The sequence below is a fragment of the Tenrec ecaudatus genome, chromosome 9, assembly GCF_050624435.1.
Source record: "Tenrec ecaudatus isolate mTenEca1 chromosome 9, mTenEca1.hap1, whole genome shotgun sequence".
NCBI classification, from domain to species: domain Eukaryota; kingdom Metazoa; phylum Chordata; class Mammalia; order Afrosoricida; family Tenrecidae; genus Tenrec; species Tenrec ecaudatus.
This window is the reverse complement of record NC_134538.1, coordinates 29,855,112-29,871,315: the sequence shown is the minus strand read 5'-3', so window position 1 is coordinate 29,871,315 and position 16,204 is coordinate 29,855,112. Positions and strand designations below refer to the sequence as shown.

The 16,204-nt window shown below is 40.8% G+C and overlaps 1 protein-coding gene across 2 annotated transcripts in view; it reads right to left on the bottom strand.

Moving 5' to 3' along the window:
- UBE3A (ubiquitin protein ligase E3A) overlaps positions 1-13,959 on the bottom strand; it is a 137,638-nt gene extending 123,679 nt beyond the window's left edge. For both annotated transcript variants that reach the window (XM_075557959.1, XM_075557960.1), the window contains exon 1: positions 13,409-13,959. The gene's annotated coding sequence lies outside the window, so the exon portion shown is untranslated. The remainder of the gene's footprint in view (positions 1-13,408) is intronic.
- Positions 13,960-16,204: the final 2,245 nt, after the last annotated feature.

Below are 16,204 nucleotides of genomic sequence, written 5' to 3'. Positions count from 1 at the left end.
TAAGACGTGTAAGATTCCCCCAATACTTTTTTTAAAAGCAAAAGCAGATTGCTAACACTAGTGGGTTTGAATTGACAGCTTTTAGATTAGTAGATGTAGTGAAAAAAGCCAGACAGTACTCTCAATGGTTTCAAGGACATGAAAAAGGAAAATGGGAAAAACTGTTAATAGGTATGAGGTTTTGCTTTGTTTTGTTTTATTGGGGGTATTGGGGGTAGGGCGCGTGAAGATAATATTCTAAAAGGTGATGCTTGTGGTGAATATACAAAAAAAGAAGTTTATGATGTGTAAAGAATCAGTAACAAAAAAGTTGTAGAATACTTCTTTCTGGTGTGATTTTTTTAAATACATGAGGGAAATATGCTCCATGTGTTTGTAGAAGCAGTCGCCCAGGTTATAAATAATCCTTTCTAATTAAGTCTTTAAGTCTAAAAGAAGTCTTTACCCTTTTGACTAGTTTTAAATGTTTTAGTCATAAAAAAAATTTAAGTGGAAATACATATGGATTAAGCCCCTCTCACCATGGAAGAATAATGCGAGTAACTTTGCTGACATGCAGAATGCACTGAAATGTGGATGGTTACGGGTACACAGTTAGGTGAAAATTTAGCGCCTATCATTTGAACTGTACTTTCTTTTCGATTGAGGGTCTTATGTTTTAGTTTGTTATTCTTGTCAATTTTTGATTGATTGTTTTTTTAATGTTTTTCTGTATAAGAAATCCAGGATAGGTAAATCTATAGAGACAGTAACTGGCTCCTTGGGGGGATGGCAGGAGAGGTTGGGGGAAACGGGGAGCTAACAACGAGTACAAGAATGAAGAAAATGTTTTAAACTGATTGTAGTGATGATTGTACAACTCTGCTTGATATGACTGAACACTTGAACTGTATGTAAATTATATGCCAATAAAGGTGTTAAAAATAAAAAACGTTCTACTGGTCTTAAGAGTTGAGTCTCAGGTACAGTCAATTTAATGGCAGTGGGTTTGACTTGACTAGGTTGTCTGAAACTGCACGTGCAACACGTGTAGTTGATTATGGTGGAGAATTAGTTATAAATAGTAATTAGATCAATCCTTCCAGAGTGAGGGCAAGTACAAATAACAGTATGAGTTGAATTCCCGGGGACTGCCTATAGCTCAACAGACAACTAAGTCAAAAAGAACTGTTACTGGGGTTCCAGTTCATACATGCTCAAGTTTCTTGTGAATAAATCTTGCAGTTCAGTGGATGGCAGCAAACAAGTGATCTTAGTAATATACTTGTCTTACCTTCTGTCTTAGCTATCTAGTACTACTATAAACAGTACTACTATAAACACCACAAGTAGGAGACTTTAACAATTAAGTGAATTTGAAGTCTAGAAGTCAAATTCAGGGTACAGTGTCTAGGGGAGGCTTTCTTTTTAGTGGCTCTGGGGTAAGGTCCTTAGTCTCTTCCCACCTGCTACCCTTAGTTCCATGATGATTTTCATGTGGTATCACATTTCTCTTCCCCCATCTCTGCTTGCTTATTTTTTATTCACATTGCACACCAATAGTGCCTCACTAATAATATAACAAAGAAAATCCATCCCCAAGTGAGATTATAGCCATAGAAGTAAGGATTTACAACACATATTTTGAGGGGACACAATTCAAAAGTCTTAAATCATTTTCCATTCCAAAATCTAATTTCTGAATCATCTCAAACAAATATGCTGAGACATCGGGCATATTCCTCCAGCCTAGGGTAAAATGTACCTTCATCTGGAAACCTAAGAAACCTAGAATACAAGTTGTCTGCTTCCTAAGTGCAATGGTAGAACTGACACAAAGTAGATATCATATATACTAAAGTATAAGCTGACCCAAATATCAGCTGAGGCACCTAATTTTACCCAAAAAAATGCATTAAAATTGTGCTGAAAACTCGGTTTATACACAAGTATATATGGTATTTCTATTACAATTGGAAAGAACTAGAAGTAAAGAAGGAATAATGGTACTAAGCAAGTCCAAAATCTAGCAGAACAAATCGCATTAGCTCTGAAGTTTTGAAAATAATCTTCACTTCTCTGAGGCCATCTAGCAATTACCCTAATGGGTATCAGTCACTCTCCTACTTCTAGTTGGAGAACCCTCAGCTCTAACCCCACCTTCCAGACCCACTAGAACTACTCTGCTCCCTTGACTCTGGGAAACGCCATTCTCCTAATCTAGATGTTAACCTCACACACCAAACCACTACACTCTTAGTTGGGTTTAAATTTCCAACCTCTGTTAGCCAAGAATGTTAGTTAACTGCACCACACAGGATATAAAAGAGACAACATACCCAGGAATCTCAGGATAATTGTTATCTTGGGTAAGAAGAAAAGGTAATGGGGTTTGGAGGTAGAATGGCCAGACACCAAAATAGATCAAATGCTATATAATATTTATATATCTGAATGGTGGGTAAATGGGTATTTGCTATATTATTTTCTGTATGTTTTAAATATTTTATGATACATATTTTTAATCTACTAGCATTAATCTTCAAGACAAAAAAAGAGCTTAAAATATCTGGTCCAGCCTACTTAAATTTTTTATAAAAGAATTAAGGGGCTTCAAAAAGTTTGTAGAGAGATCATTTAAAAGATAAAGACATTTTCCCATGAGCATTGTGAAGCCCCAAGTACTAGAGTAGTCACAGGAATTTCGAATTCACTTAAGTGAATTGTATTTTAATCAAGAGGAAGAACTATAGTGATCAACTACAATTTCACATTGTCAGCTAGACACAGCGACCCATACGCACACAAGATCCCTTGTAAAAAATATATATAGGGTTTTTAAGTCTTTATAGAAGCAGATAGCCACACCTTATACCTGAAGATCCAGTATTAAGTTTGAACCACCAACCTTGGTGGTTAGCAGTCCACAGCTTACATGATAACACCATCAGGCATCAACATAAACTTAGTTCCTTCTAAACAAAGACTTCGTCTTTGCCCTACAACAGTGGTCTCAACCTTCCTAATACCGCCATCCTTTCATACAGTTGCTCATGTTGTGGTGACCCCGCCAGCATAAAATGATTTTCGTTGCTACTTCATAATTGTATTTTGCTACTGTCATGAATTGGGGGATCCCTGTGAAAGGGTGGTTCAACCCCCAAAGGGGCCAAGACTCACGGGTTGAGAACCGCTGCTCTAGAAGGTAGTTTATTCATCCAGCACATAAATGCCTGAAAATAAGCACAGGTGAAAATAAGGCAACACTGACTGTTCTCATAGAATCTTTAAGCTAGCAGTAAAGAAATTATTTAAGCCACATGAGCCCCATTCACTAACTGAATGAAGATGCCTTCTTGACTTTTCTGTTCACCACTGGCTATCTTTTATCTAGTCCAGTTTCCTACAGTAGGCAATACTGCCCACTTGGGGAGCAATGGAATAATCCAGGGGAAATTGCCTTATTCTGTATATCCTGGATTATGGGCTAGAGTATAAAAGTTGTTTGAGAACCTATGATCTTGTCCATAAGATAGGAGGCATGGAATGAGTAGAGGAAAAGGATCAACTTCTACAGTGTATGGGTCCACAATCACAACTTAATGTAAAGAAAACACAAACCTCACAATTGGACCAATAAATAAGTACTATCATGGAAAATGGAGAAAAGGTTGAGGTGGTCAAGGATTTTTGTCTTGCTTGGACCCACAATCAAAGGCCATGGAAGAAGCAGTCAAGAGATCAAAAGATGCACAGCATTGGGTAAATCTGCTGTACAAGACCTCTTTAGAGTCTTGAAATGCAAGGATGTTACTTTGAGGACTAAGGTGTGCCTGACTCCAAGCTATGGTATTTTCAATTGCTTCATATGCAGTGAAAGTTGGGCACTAAAGGAAGACATGAATATAACAATAATTTATAATTTATCAGAGGGTCACCAGGGTGGGAATGTGGGGTAGGGAGAGAAAAAAGAGGAGCTGATACCAAGTGTTCAAGTAGAAAGAAAATATTTTGAAAATAATGATAACAACATATGTCCTTGATACTGATGTATGGATTGTTGTAAGAGCCCCCAATAAAATGACTTTTTAATAATAAAAAAGGAAGACCAAAGAAAAATTTAAAAAGGTATTGAAGAACACTAAAAGTACCATGGGCTGCCAAAAGAATAAGCAGGTCTATCTTGGAAGAAGTACAACCAGAGTGTTCCTTAAAGACAAGAATGGTGAGACTTTGTCCCACATACTTTGGACATGAGGAGAGACCAGTTCATGAAGTGAAAGAGCACCAAAAAGGAGGAAGGCCCTCAGGAGTTAGATTGACACAATGGCTGCAATAATGAAGTCAAACAATTGTGAGATGCAGGATCTGCCAGTGTTTTGCTCTGTTGTACACAGGGTTGCGATGAGTCAGAGCCAACCGGACAGCATGTAACCACAAAACATTCCATTAGCTGCATACCATATCTGGTTATGGGCTCTTAGGTTTTTCTGACCAACTGGCACTTGTGAATAATCTTTTTTGAGTCCTTGTTTTCAAGCCTTCTGAGTATATAATTAGAATGAAATTATTATATAGTAATTATATGTTTAACTTTTTAAGGAACTACCAAACTGGTTTCCATAGTGGCTACACCATTTTTCACTCCCAATAGCAATGCATAAGGGTTCCAATTTCTCATACCCTCATCATTTTCATTATATGAGGAAGCTTGTGTCATCAGGATTTGAGGAAGGCTTATTAACAACCTGTACCACGCAGATGACACAATCATGCTTGTGAAAGTGAGGAAGAACTGAACACTTGCTGATGAATATCAAGGATCACAGCCTTCAGTATGGATCACAACTCAATGTAAGGAAGACCAGTTTGAAACCACCAGGCATTCCACAGGAAAACTAAGAAGCTTTCTACTCCCAAAATGAGTTAGTCTCCCAAACCCACACTGGCAGTTCTACCTTGCCCTACTGCATCATCAGCAGTCAAAATCGATGGCATCAGAATCTATGGCATTTTGTTTGAGTGAGCTGAAATGGACTAGAATTGGCCATTTTGAAACAATCAGTCTATGGTTTACTATGACAAGAATGAGAAATTCAAGAAGAGTGGCATAACATTAATCATTTAAAAAGACATCTTTAATATCATTAAGAGATCTTGGGGAGGTGGGGAAAGATCTTGAGATAGCGTCTGTGATAGGATAATATTTATACACCTACAAGTAAGTAAATAAAGCTATTATTCAAATTTATGAACAATTAATGCTAGTTTTGAAGAAATTGATGAATTCTACCAACTTCTTCAGTCTGAAATTAAACATACAATCAAGATACATTTACACTTATTGGAGATGTGAATGCAAACTTGAAAACAAAGAGGAACAAACAGTAGTTGGAAAATACAACCTTGGTGATAGAAACAAAACTAGAGATCGCATGACAGAATTTTGCAAGATCAATGAACACTTCATTGTAAATACCATTGTTCAACAACAGTGTGTATATACATAGACCTCACTAGATGTAATTCACAAGAATCAAATCAGCTACATCTTCAAAAAGAGACAATGGAGAAGTTCATTATTAGCAGCCAAAAGAAAAGCAGAGACCAACCATTGGACAAACCATCAACTACTCATACGTAAGTTCAGGTTAAAGCTCAAAAAAATAAGTCCTCGAGACCCAACATATAATCTTGAGTACATCCTATCTAAATTTTTGAGAACTCAGAAATAGATTTGAAACATTGAACACTAATGAGAACCTGAAGAGCTGTGGGATGTCATCAAGAAAACTGAAGGCTATAAGGATAAGAGAAAGATCAAGGTGGATGTCAGAAGAGACAAAAACAGATATAGCTAAAGCAAGTGGAAGGGTGAAAAGTACTGAAGAGGAAATTGTCAAAGGGCAGCTCGAAAGACAAAATACAGTATACTAATGAAATAATCAAAGACCTGGAGTTAGAAAGCTAAAAAAGGAAGAACATGATCAGCATATCTCAAACTAAAAGAACTGGGAGAAAAAAAATTAAAGTCCCAAGTTGCAATATTGAAGGGTTCTGTGGACAAACTATTGAATGATGCAGGAAGTATCAATCGTCTTTGAAATACAGTCACTGTACCAAGAATTGGTTGAAAATTAATCACTTCAAGAAATAAAATATGTTCCTGGAAAGAAAAGGATAAAATGCCCAATTGTGTTTTATGTGTAATGCTACTGGGTCATTAGGACTTATTTCCACCTTATTATCTTAGCACATTTTTCTAAGGAATTTATTATTATGCACCTATATTGATACGCTTGCCAAAAAAAAATAAAATCAGAACTTAAGCAGTTGCCATTAAATCAATTCTGATTCACAGCAACCGTGAATGTGCAAAGTAGGACTGTGTGTGCTTCACTGGCCTGTCGTAGCTTATTACCTTCCGGAAGTAGATCCCTGGTCTTTCATCCGAGGTGCGTCTGGGTGGTACTGCTGAACTGGCAAACTTTTAGCTCATAGCCAAACCACTAATCATTTGTGCCTCCCAATATATATTTTAACTTTTTGTTCAGTTAAAACAATAAATATAACCCATTTGAGCATCTATTTTATATGACATGTATAAAAAACTCAAAACTCGCTGCCTCTGGGTTGATTTCTACTCATAGAGACCTTACTAAAGGTGTAGAATTGCCCTATGTGTTTCCAAGCCTGAGCCCTAGTGGTTACACATTGGACTACATTCCACAAGGTCAGTAGTACAAAACCACCATCGATCTGAGTGAGAAAGATGGGGTTTTCTACTAACATACAGAGCTACAGTCTTAGAAACTCACAGGGGATAATTCTACCCTGTCCTATAGGATTACTATGAATAATGTTTGGCTTGGTTTTTGGTTTTTGGCTTATGTCTTTTTAAGTCAGAAAAATGTATTTGATGGCATGGCACTGTGGAGAAAAAATTTCCTGCAGTTAGTACAGTCTTCAGTGATAGATATCTTTGAAGGGGTCTTGGGGAGGGTAATAAAGAACATCCATTTCAGAGGGGATAAAGAAAGCACACAAAAGACAAAAATGTTAAGTTTGTCTGGATAATACACACAACTGTGTTACATTGTCTGGCTTTCCTGTACATTTGATTTGAAGGGAAATGAAAATTATTTTAATCACTAAGATTATATAAATTAGTTAGTGTCTACAGTCCACAAGGGCAATTCTAAGACAACCTTTATACATTCAAGAAAGTTACTAAAGTAGAATTCTTTTAAAAGACTGGAATTGGTTAAGTCATCCCAGATAGACCTACTACTTAATAACCTTTTACATTCCTAGTTATTTACTTGTTAAAGGTCTGTACCTGATATGGCATTTCTGAAATGAAAACTGCCAAAGATATATATATATATACATATTGCTGGAAAAGATATTCATTGCACATTTATTACTGTCATTTCATTAAAAAGAATTCATTTATATAGTTTCTTTAAGTATTTTCAAACATCTCAATGGAAATTCAGGGTTACCTGGCCCACCAGGCCTTGAGGACCATGACCCCAATTAGAGCAGCCAGTCCACAGAGAGGACCACATCGCCAGCCCCACTATGAGAAATGATGCCCCTCAGTGACCCATGGCGACACAGGGAACAGCACCAGAGACACAGTGTGGGAATTGCACCTGACCTGATCCCACCACACCAAGGCAAAGCATTAGGGGAGTGCAGCGGAACAGCAAGGGAATGGAGCAGCAAGGTCTCCAGGGAATGCTGAAGGTGGATTTTGGGGCCAGGACATGGCGCCCCCAACAGACTGGACTGGAAAACACTCATAAAGGCCAACAAACGATCCCTGAACTAACTACAAGCTTTTCTTTCTTGTTGTGTTTTGTTTTTTGTTTTGTTCTTTGTCATTGGTTTGCTGTTGTTTTGTTGCATACTGTTGCTTTGTTTTGCTGTCTTGTTTGTGTGCGTGTTATTATTTCTGCAGGTCTGTCTAAATAAGATAGGCTGGATGAACAATCTGGAGGAAAAACAATGGACCAGGGGGACATGGGATAGGGGGAGGTGGGAGAGTAAGGAAGTGGTGTTAACAAACCCAGGGACAAGGGAACAAGTGATCCAAATTGGTGGTGAGGTGGGTATGGCAGGCCTGGTAGGGAATGATCAAGGGTAATGTAATGAAGAGGTATAGCTGAAACCCAGGTGGGGTTGGAAAATTATAGTGGGACAGGAGGAAAGTCAAGGGAAATAGAGGAAAGAGCTGGGAGGGAAAGGGCATTTACAGAGGTCTAGACAAAGACATGTACATATGAAAATATGTATATATGAGGATAGGGAAATAGATCTATGTGCATATATGTATGTGTGTGTGTGTGTGTGTGTTTAGTATTAAGGTGGCAGAAGGGCATTTGGGCCTCCACTCAAGTACTCCCTCAATGCAAGAATACTTCTTTTAAACTGGCATTCTATGATGCTCACCCTCCCGACACAACCGCTGAAGACAAAGCGGGTGAGTTAGCAAATGTGGTGAAGAAAGCTGATGGTGCCCAGCTATCAAAAGATATAGCGTCTGGGGTCTTAAAGGCTTGAAGATAAACAAGCGGCCATCTAGCTCAGAAGCAACAAAGTCCACACGGAAGAACACACCAGCCTGTGTGATCACGTGATTCTGAAGGGATCAGTTATCAGGCATCAAAGAATAAAAAATTATATCATTGGTTGCACACCTCCATGATACGATCGCTGAGGACAAACGGGTGCATAAGCAAATGTGGCAAAGGAAGCTGATGGTGCCCGGCTATCAAAAGGTATAGCGTCTGGGGTCTTAAAGGCTTGAAGGTAAGCTAGCGGCCGCCATCAAGCTCAGAAGCAACAAGTCCACGTGGAAGAAGCACACCCGCTTGTGCGATCACGAGGTGTCAAAGGGATCAGGTATAAGGCATCATCAGAAAAAAATCTTACCAAAAAGTGCAGAGTAGAGACCCAAAGCCCATTTGTCGGCCACTGGAGATCCCCTTGCAGAGGGGTCTAGAGGAGATGAGTCAGTCAGGGTGTGATGTAGTACCGATGAAGAATACAACTTTCCCCTAGTTTCCCTCCCCGCCCCCCCAAACACACATACACTATCATGATCCAAATTCTACCTTACAAGTCTGGCTAGACCAGAGGATATACACTGGTGCAGATAGGAGCTAGAGGCACAGGGAATCCAGGGCGGATGATACCTTCAGGACCAGGGGGGTGAGGGACGATACTGGGAGGGTAGAGGGTGAGTGGGTTGGAAAGAAGGAACCGATTACAAGGATCTATATGTGACCTCCTCCCTGGGGGACAGACAACAGAAAAGTGGGTGAAGGGAGCCGTCGGACAGGGCAAGATATGACAAAATAATAATTTATAAATTATCAAGGGTTCATTGGGGGGTGGGAAGGTGGGGGGGGAAGAGGACCTGATGCCAAGGGCTTAAATGGAGAGAAAATGCTTTGAAAATGAGGGCAAAGAATGTATAGATGTGCTTTACACAATTGATGTATTTATGGATTATGATTAGAGTTGTATGAGTCCCTAGTGATAAGAGGAGTTATATGAGCCCCTAATAAAACTTTAAAAAAAAAAGAAAAGAAAATTCAGGGTTAAAAATTGTTGTGGCCCTCAATAGTGCTTAAAATAGGTGAGCTACATTAGAATACATTCTAGATTACTATATTAAGTACCATCTATATTTAATATAATTATACTTTATTAGAAGAAAAAGCTCCCTTTCCTGAACTAACTGCTAGGGTCATTAAAAGTTGATGGCATCTTGTTACCCTTTCTTAAAAGCATGGAAAATGTTCATGTTATCTCCAAAATGATGAGTGGTAATGAAAATACATGTATAACGACTACATCCAAAAGGTAGGATAGAATATGTCCCAATGTGGACTGAGCCCTAAACTGGGAATCTGAGATTGGAATGCTGGTTCTGGCTCTGCCATCTGGGTGACTCTAAGAAAACTACTTTAAAGCTTTTGTATTTAATTTCTTGTGTAAAATGAGGAGACTGGAGTAGCTGACTTCATGGATGATCAAGTTCAGTTTTAAGATGAATATGAATCTAATCTATAACAAGATAATCATCCCAGAAAAATACTTCATAAGTGGCAATGTAAACTATTTTAAAATTATGTATTTCATACTTACACACACCCACACAAGTAGCAGGCACTGAAATATGCCAGACAGTTGTATAAAATGGTAAAACAATACTCTTAAATTAGCAGTTAGGAGGTGGGTGATGCTGAGTTCACAAAACTGCCCTAAGATTGGAAAAGCATTGGCAATGAAGTTCCCCTATGTGTTATTTTCATAAAAGTGGGTTCATCATTTCAAGTTTCTAAAATGAAAAATTTTGATATGATTTAGTTCTGGATTATTTCACTGCCTTCAATATTGAGAAAAGCAGTTTGTGTGTGAGAGAGAAAGAGGTGAGGAAAGACTTAAAAACAAGTGACCTTAAGTTTTTAGGAAAAGTTACTTAAAATGTTACATTATCAAAATCACTGTACTCACCCAATAAATCTTGTGCAAACTGAACAAGTAGAATGAAAACCGTTTTCTCTTATGTCTAACATGGAAATACCCTTATTTATGAAATTATTCTTTTAGCTATGATTTTTAAAACTTAGGAACAATGAAAGCAGTTTGCTAAACCACTAAAAGGAATCAAAACATTATATTTTCTCCCTCTCTCTATATATATAAAAATAAACTGTTCAAGAGACAATTCCAGAAGACAGTGAACATACTAGTGTGCACACTGATGTTATTTTCAGATGAGGCATAACTCAGTGACTATGTACCTGATGATTAAAAAAATATCGACACACAAAAAAAATTTTTTTTAAATAAAATAATAAAAAAAAATATATTGACACAATTAAAACTTGCAGACTCTAATTTTATAGTCATTAATTCTTGGTTTGCTTTTTTTCCTGCAATACTTTTTAGTATTTCTAGAGTTTCCCTGTCATTCTTAAACCCTATCAGCAACACCACTGATATTGTATTGCTACAAAATCAAATAAATGTTTGCTAAACAATATGTAGCTATTGTTTCTCAACATATCTCACATTTAAGTCTACGTACTTCTGAAGTTCCCCTTCTCTAAACCTCCCCCCCAAAGAATCCTGCACTTTGATATACATGTGGAAAAAGTAGTCTGGTCATCCCTGGCTCAAATCCTGCTCCTTTGAAATGTCCTTTGAGTTCTAGAAGCAGAAGATGTTTGAAGAGGAAAGAATTGGGCTGTAAGAATTAGTTAAGGTTTCCTGACTGAGGACTATTTAAGATAGGGAAAAAATAATCTATAACTTATCAAGGCTTCATGAGGGTAGGTGTGCAAGGGAGGGAGGGGAAAGAAATGGGGAGCTGATATCAGGGGCTCAAGTGGGAGGAGAATGCTTTGAAAATGATGATTCCGGCATATGTGCAAATGTGCTTGACACTGGAGGAATGTATGGATTATGATAAGAGATGTTAAGAGCCCCCTACAAAAGTATTTTTAAAAAAAGAATTGGTTAAGGTTTCCCAGTTAAATTCTCATAGGATAGCCCTTGCCAACTTCAAAAAGAGAAGGTATATTGTTGAGGTGGAAATAATTCCTTCGTACAACTTTCCTGATCTTTTCCACACCATCGAAAATTTTAATTTTCTTAAAACTTCTTTATAATCGAATTTCTGTGTCCTTAGAGAACAATCAAGTTTACCCACCCCACCCCGAATCCCAAAAATGGCACCATAGCTTTCTGTGCCCACTTCTCTACCTTGAATTTAATTGGTCCAGCAAATCTACTCAGAAGCTGTTTTGATGGGATTTTTTTCTCACAACAGTAGCACATCTAAGACAAGTACACTATTGCGAGAACTTGTCTGCAGCCATCCACTGATGGCAAAGGCATTTTTAACATGTGTTGTTTGGAATAAATCTATGCACAGATGAGCTGAAATCCAAGTTGCTACGTATTTTGACCTATTTCATTAAAAATGTGGTTAAGTAGCTTAGACTTAAAACAAACTTCATCTAGTCAAGTCTGACTCACAGCAACCCTCTGGGGCAGAGTCCAACAGCTCCATAATTTCTGAGGCTGTAAAACCTTTATGGGAGCAGAAAGTCACCGCACTGGTGGGTAGCAAGCAGCCCAATGCTTAACACCACAGTTGCTTAAGACTTAGACCAAAACCAAGCGCACTGCGATTGACTGATTCCAACTCACAGCGACTCTGCAGGACAGGGTAGAATTGCCCCTGTGGGTTTCAAGGCTGTAACTGTTACCAGGAATACAAAGTCTCATGGTCTTATTCTATCTAAAGCTATTTTTCACTCGACATACTACGACAAATCTTTATTTCTCTTAAATTCTAAATTGTTATGACTTAAAAAGATACTCAGCTAAGTAAGAGTACTTAAGAGGTCAGAAATTTTGAGAAAAACATTTCTCTCACCTACTTGGTTCAGTCCACTAAGCAAGATGTATTGACAAATAATATTTTAATACTTCTAAGCTTCAGGTCGTTTCTTTTCTACTTCAAGCCCCACTCAGTCCCCTACAAATATTTGCTGTTTCTCTCAATGCTGCGGCCAACACAACGATCCCAAAGTCTAGTCGGGTTTTTATTCTGAAGAAAACTTTGCATTGTTAACTACAAGACAGTTTACATTTTTTCACAGCACCCCAGCCACTTAACGCGTAAGCGTCAATTATAAGTTCACCAAAGCACCTCTAATAAAACTTGTTTTTAAAGCTTTATGGACTAAACAACTCGGCACATTCGCTTTGGATTTTACCAAACACATCTCCGTACCAAGCCGAGGAAACTTTACTTTGCATTTTCTCAACAGAAAGGGGACGGGGGAAGCAACGTCAACTGATTAACTGCTTGCAGACTTGCATTTAACACAGACCCTGGAAAGGCCAGCTCACGATGAACTCCAGAATCCATGGACTCGAGACACACACACACAGTCAGTGAACAGACACCACGGCGTTTAGTCGGTCCATCTGCTGCTTCCATCGGCGTTTCCCACCGGTCCAACCCAGAGCCCAACCCTCCAAGCACGAGCCTAGAGACTTCTCGAAAACGAAAACACCGAGAAGGGGCTGCCCCTTCGAGGCAAAGAGCCTACGGCTCTGGCGGGCCGGTTCTCCAGCGCAGGCCCGACCCGGCCCCGCCCCGGCCCATGCCGGCCCCTGGCCGCCTGCGCTCCGCCAGAACTGACAGTTAGGCGGGGCCGGCGCAGCCACCAGTGGCCCTACTACTGGCACGGTCCCCTCCAGACCCCCCGCCAAAAAACCAACACTCCCAGAGGGGGAGGGGCCCGGCCCCGGCCCGGAAAGTGCGCTGCGAGGAGGCCGGGCCGCGGCTCCGCGCCGCCCGGCCTCCCCGGCAGGCCCCTCCGGAAACACTGACCTGCCGTCGCCCCCGCGGCCGAGCCGCGGCCCTCGCAGCGGTAGCCGCCTCGCTGGTCGTGGTCGCTCTAGCCCGCCGCCTCCGCCCGCCACCGCCTCTTTCCCCGTCGAAGCTGCCGCCACCGCCGTGGCTCATGCGGGACCCAGGCTTCTTTCTCCAAAGCCCGCGGCCGGCCGAGGAAACGCCAGCGCCGCCACAGACCCCGCGCTCGTCCCCAGGCGCCGCCCCGCCGCCGCGGGTCCAAGCCGCGCTGCAGAGGCCGCCGGGCCGGCGCTAGGCCGAGCGGCTCCGAGGAGGTGCTCTGGGAAGGCCGCCGCCTGGGGCCGACGGCGCGAGGTCGGCCGAGGGGAAGCACAGAACGGCAGCGAAGGCGGGCGGCGGGCGTCCCGGCCGGCAGCTGACTCCGCGGAGGCCGAGGAGGCGAGCGAACGGAGGGCGGAGCGTGGGGAGCCTGGCGAGAGGCAGAAGGGCCCGGTCGTCTCCTGTAGTCACCCTGAACCCTGCGCCACCATCTTGGGAGAAACGCGGCTCTCGCGGCTGCGGCGCTGGCTGAGAGAACTTGCTGGGCGGGCCAAGTATCCCGACAGGCAGCGCGCGCGCCGGGCCGGGCTAGGGCTCCGGGAGGGGGCGCCAAGCGGCGACGCACGCCTAGCCGCCCTCGCTCGCCGGTCCGCCCCCTTCCCGCCAGCCGTCCTCGCAGGCGCTGGGGCGGTTGGAAAGGGGAGGTGGCCCGCCTCTCGGTGGCTTTCCAAGGGGTGCCGTCGCCATCTTGGGACTGCCTGGGTACGAATCCTTCTATTGAGTCACTACGGTTTACGGCCTGACAGTGGGAAGGAAACCCGGAAGGGTTGGCCCTGGTCTGCTCAGCTGGGCACACGTTCTTGGGACTTAGAGTCCTGGCTTTGTTGGGGGGCCAGTCAGCTTGGAAGGGCAACAGTGGAGAGCCCCATCTCCGAGCAAGAAAGGAAGCCTCCTGGTATTAGGTTATTGACCCCAACCCGTTTCTTCCTCCAAACTGCCTTTGTAAGCTGGGAGGCCCGAGAAGGCCAGCGTTTCGCACAACAAGATCATCCGCTTAATCCTTTTGTCATTTTAGGGAATATGCCACTAATTTCCAGCCGAGGAAAAGATAAGCGTGTTTGCTGCAGTATCCATATTTACTAGATGCCCTTACCTTAAAACTGGCCTCTTGGTCGATACCCTAGAGTAGATTAGAAGCTAATTTTGATTCTTAGGACAACTGAACCATGTGTCTCCATTAAAAATTACTGTAATACCAGGATCATTTTATTTAAAGAGAATTATTTATTGCTTTTCAATGCTTGCTAGCAGAGTTAAAAAGGAGCTCCACAGTTCTATGACTTGCAATTAGACTGATAGGCCTTAAAATACTGTGGATGAGAGGCCCCTTTCATCTAGTGTGGATATTTTATAACAGAAACTCCACGACGTAGCAGTGTATTTTGTAAAGTAGCATAGTAAAAGCTTCCTTCTTTATATAATAAGCCACAGCAAAATAGATACTTATTTAGCCAGAGATAGTATAAACTGATAAAAATATAGAGGAGCTCTGGGCACACAGTTGTACACTTGGCTGCTAACCAAAAGGACAGCAGATTGCACCCATCAGCTGAGTAGAAAATACCTGGAATCTGCTCCCATAAAGATTAAAACAAACAAAAACAGTTTTGTTGAGTCTGTCTCATAGTGACCTTAATAAAACAGATTAGAACGGCCTCATAAATTTTTCAAGGAAGTAGATTCCTGAACCAAATCTCTGGAGAAGTAGAAGAACAAGTGGTGGGTTCAAACCACTAACCTTTTAATTCATAGCATAGTACTTAATCAGGGCTTCTATTCATTCAGATACAACCTCTTTTTGTGCTTCTTCCAATTATGTTTGGGAACTTTGTTACAGTTAATCTTTTACAATATGTAAGGAACTTTGAAAGATTTATATTTACTTTAGCCATGTAAAAACCAAAAAACATTATAGACTTTTTAGATAGTTAAATGTAAAATGTTACTATTATATCTAATTTATATTAAAAAACAAAATAATGAAATTTAATTTTATAATTTAGTATATGAAGATGAAATCCCCGAGTTCCAAAGAGGTTAAAGACTAAAGAGAAATAAATTTACTTTTAGTTGGATGTCAAAATGACTGTCCAGTTCTTTACAAAGATATATTGATGCTAACAGAGCCACCTTGGACCAAGAGAAACCACCTGTACCATGTTTTGTTAATGTTAACTGTGTATGCTATGTGCAACCTGTGTCAGAACCTATTCAAGAACTCGGTGGATTGTTTATCCATTTTCAGAGTTATAAATGTTTACTGGTAGGACTCCTGTTAACATAGTAGGCTGACCACTGAACTACTAACCACAAGTTCAGTGGTTCGAACCCACAGAATAAAGATGAAGTATTCTACTTTTGTAAAGATTTAAAGTCTTAGAAACCCACAGGTGCAGTTCTACCCTGTCTTAAGGGTCACTATGAGTCAGGATTTACACATGGCAGTGACAAATGTTTGCTAGTGAAAAATTGCTGGCACAAATATTATTAAGAATCCTTAAGATAATGATATTCGACCTCCATGCACATCACTTTTTATGAAGAATAAAAAAACTTGCATACTGTTCTCCTCCAGGAACTAGTCTCCATCCTTGCTTCTAAGGAACATTCTGGCTGAATATGAGCCCAAGACCTATGTTAATAGGTTTTGTGAAACACTAAGAATAAGATTGGTCCGTTTCAGTTGCCTCTTCCCTGGCTGTAAGAATGAGCCAT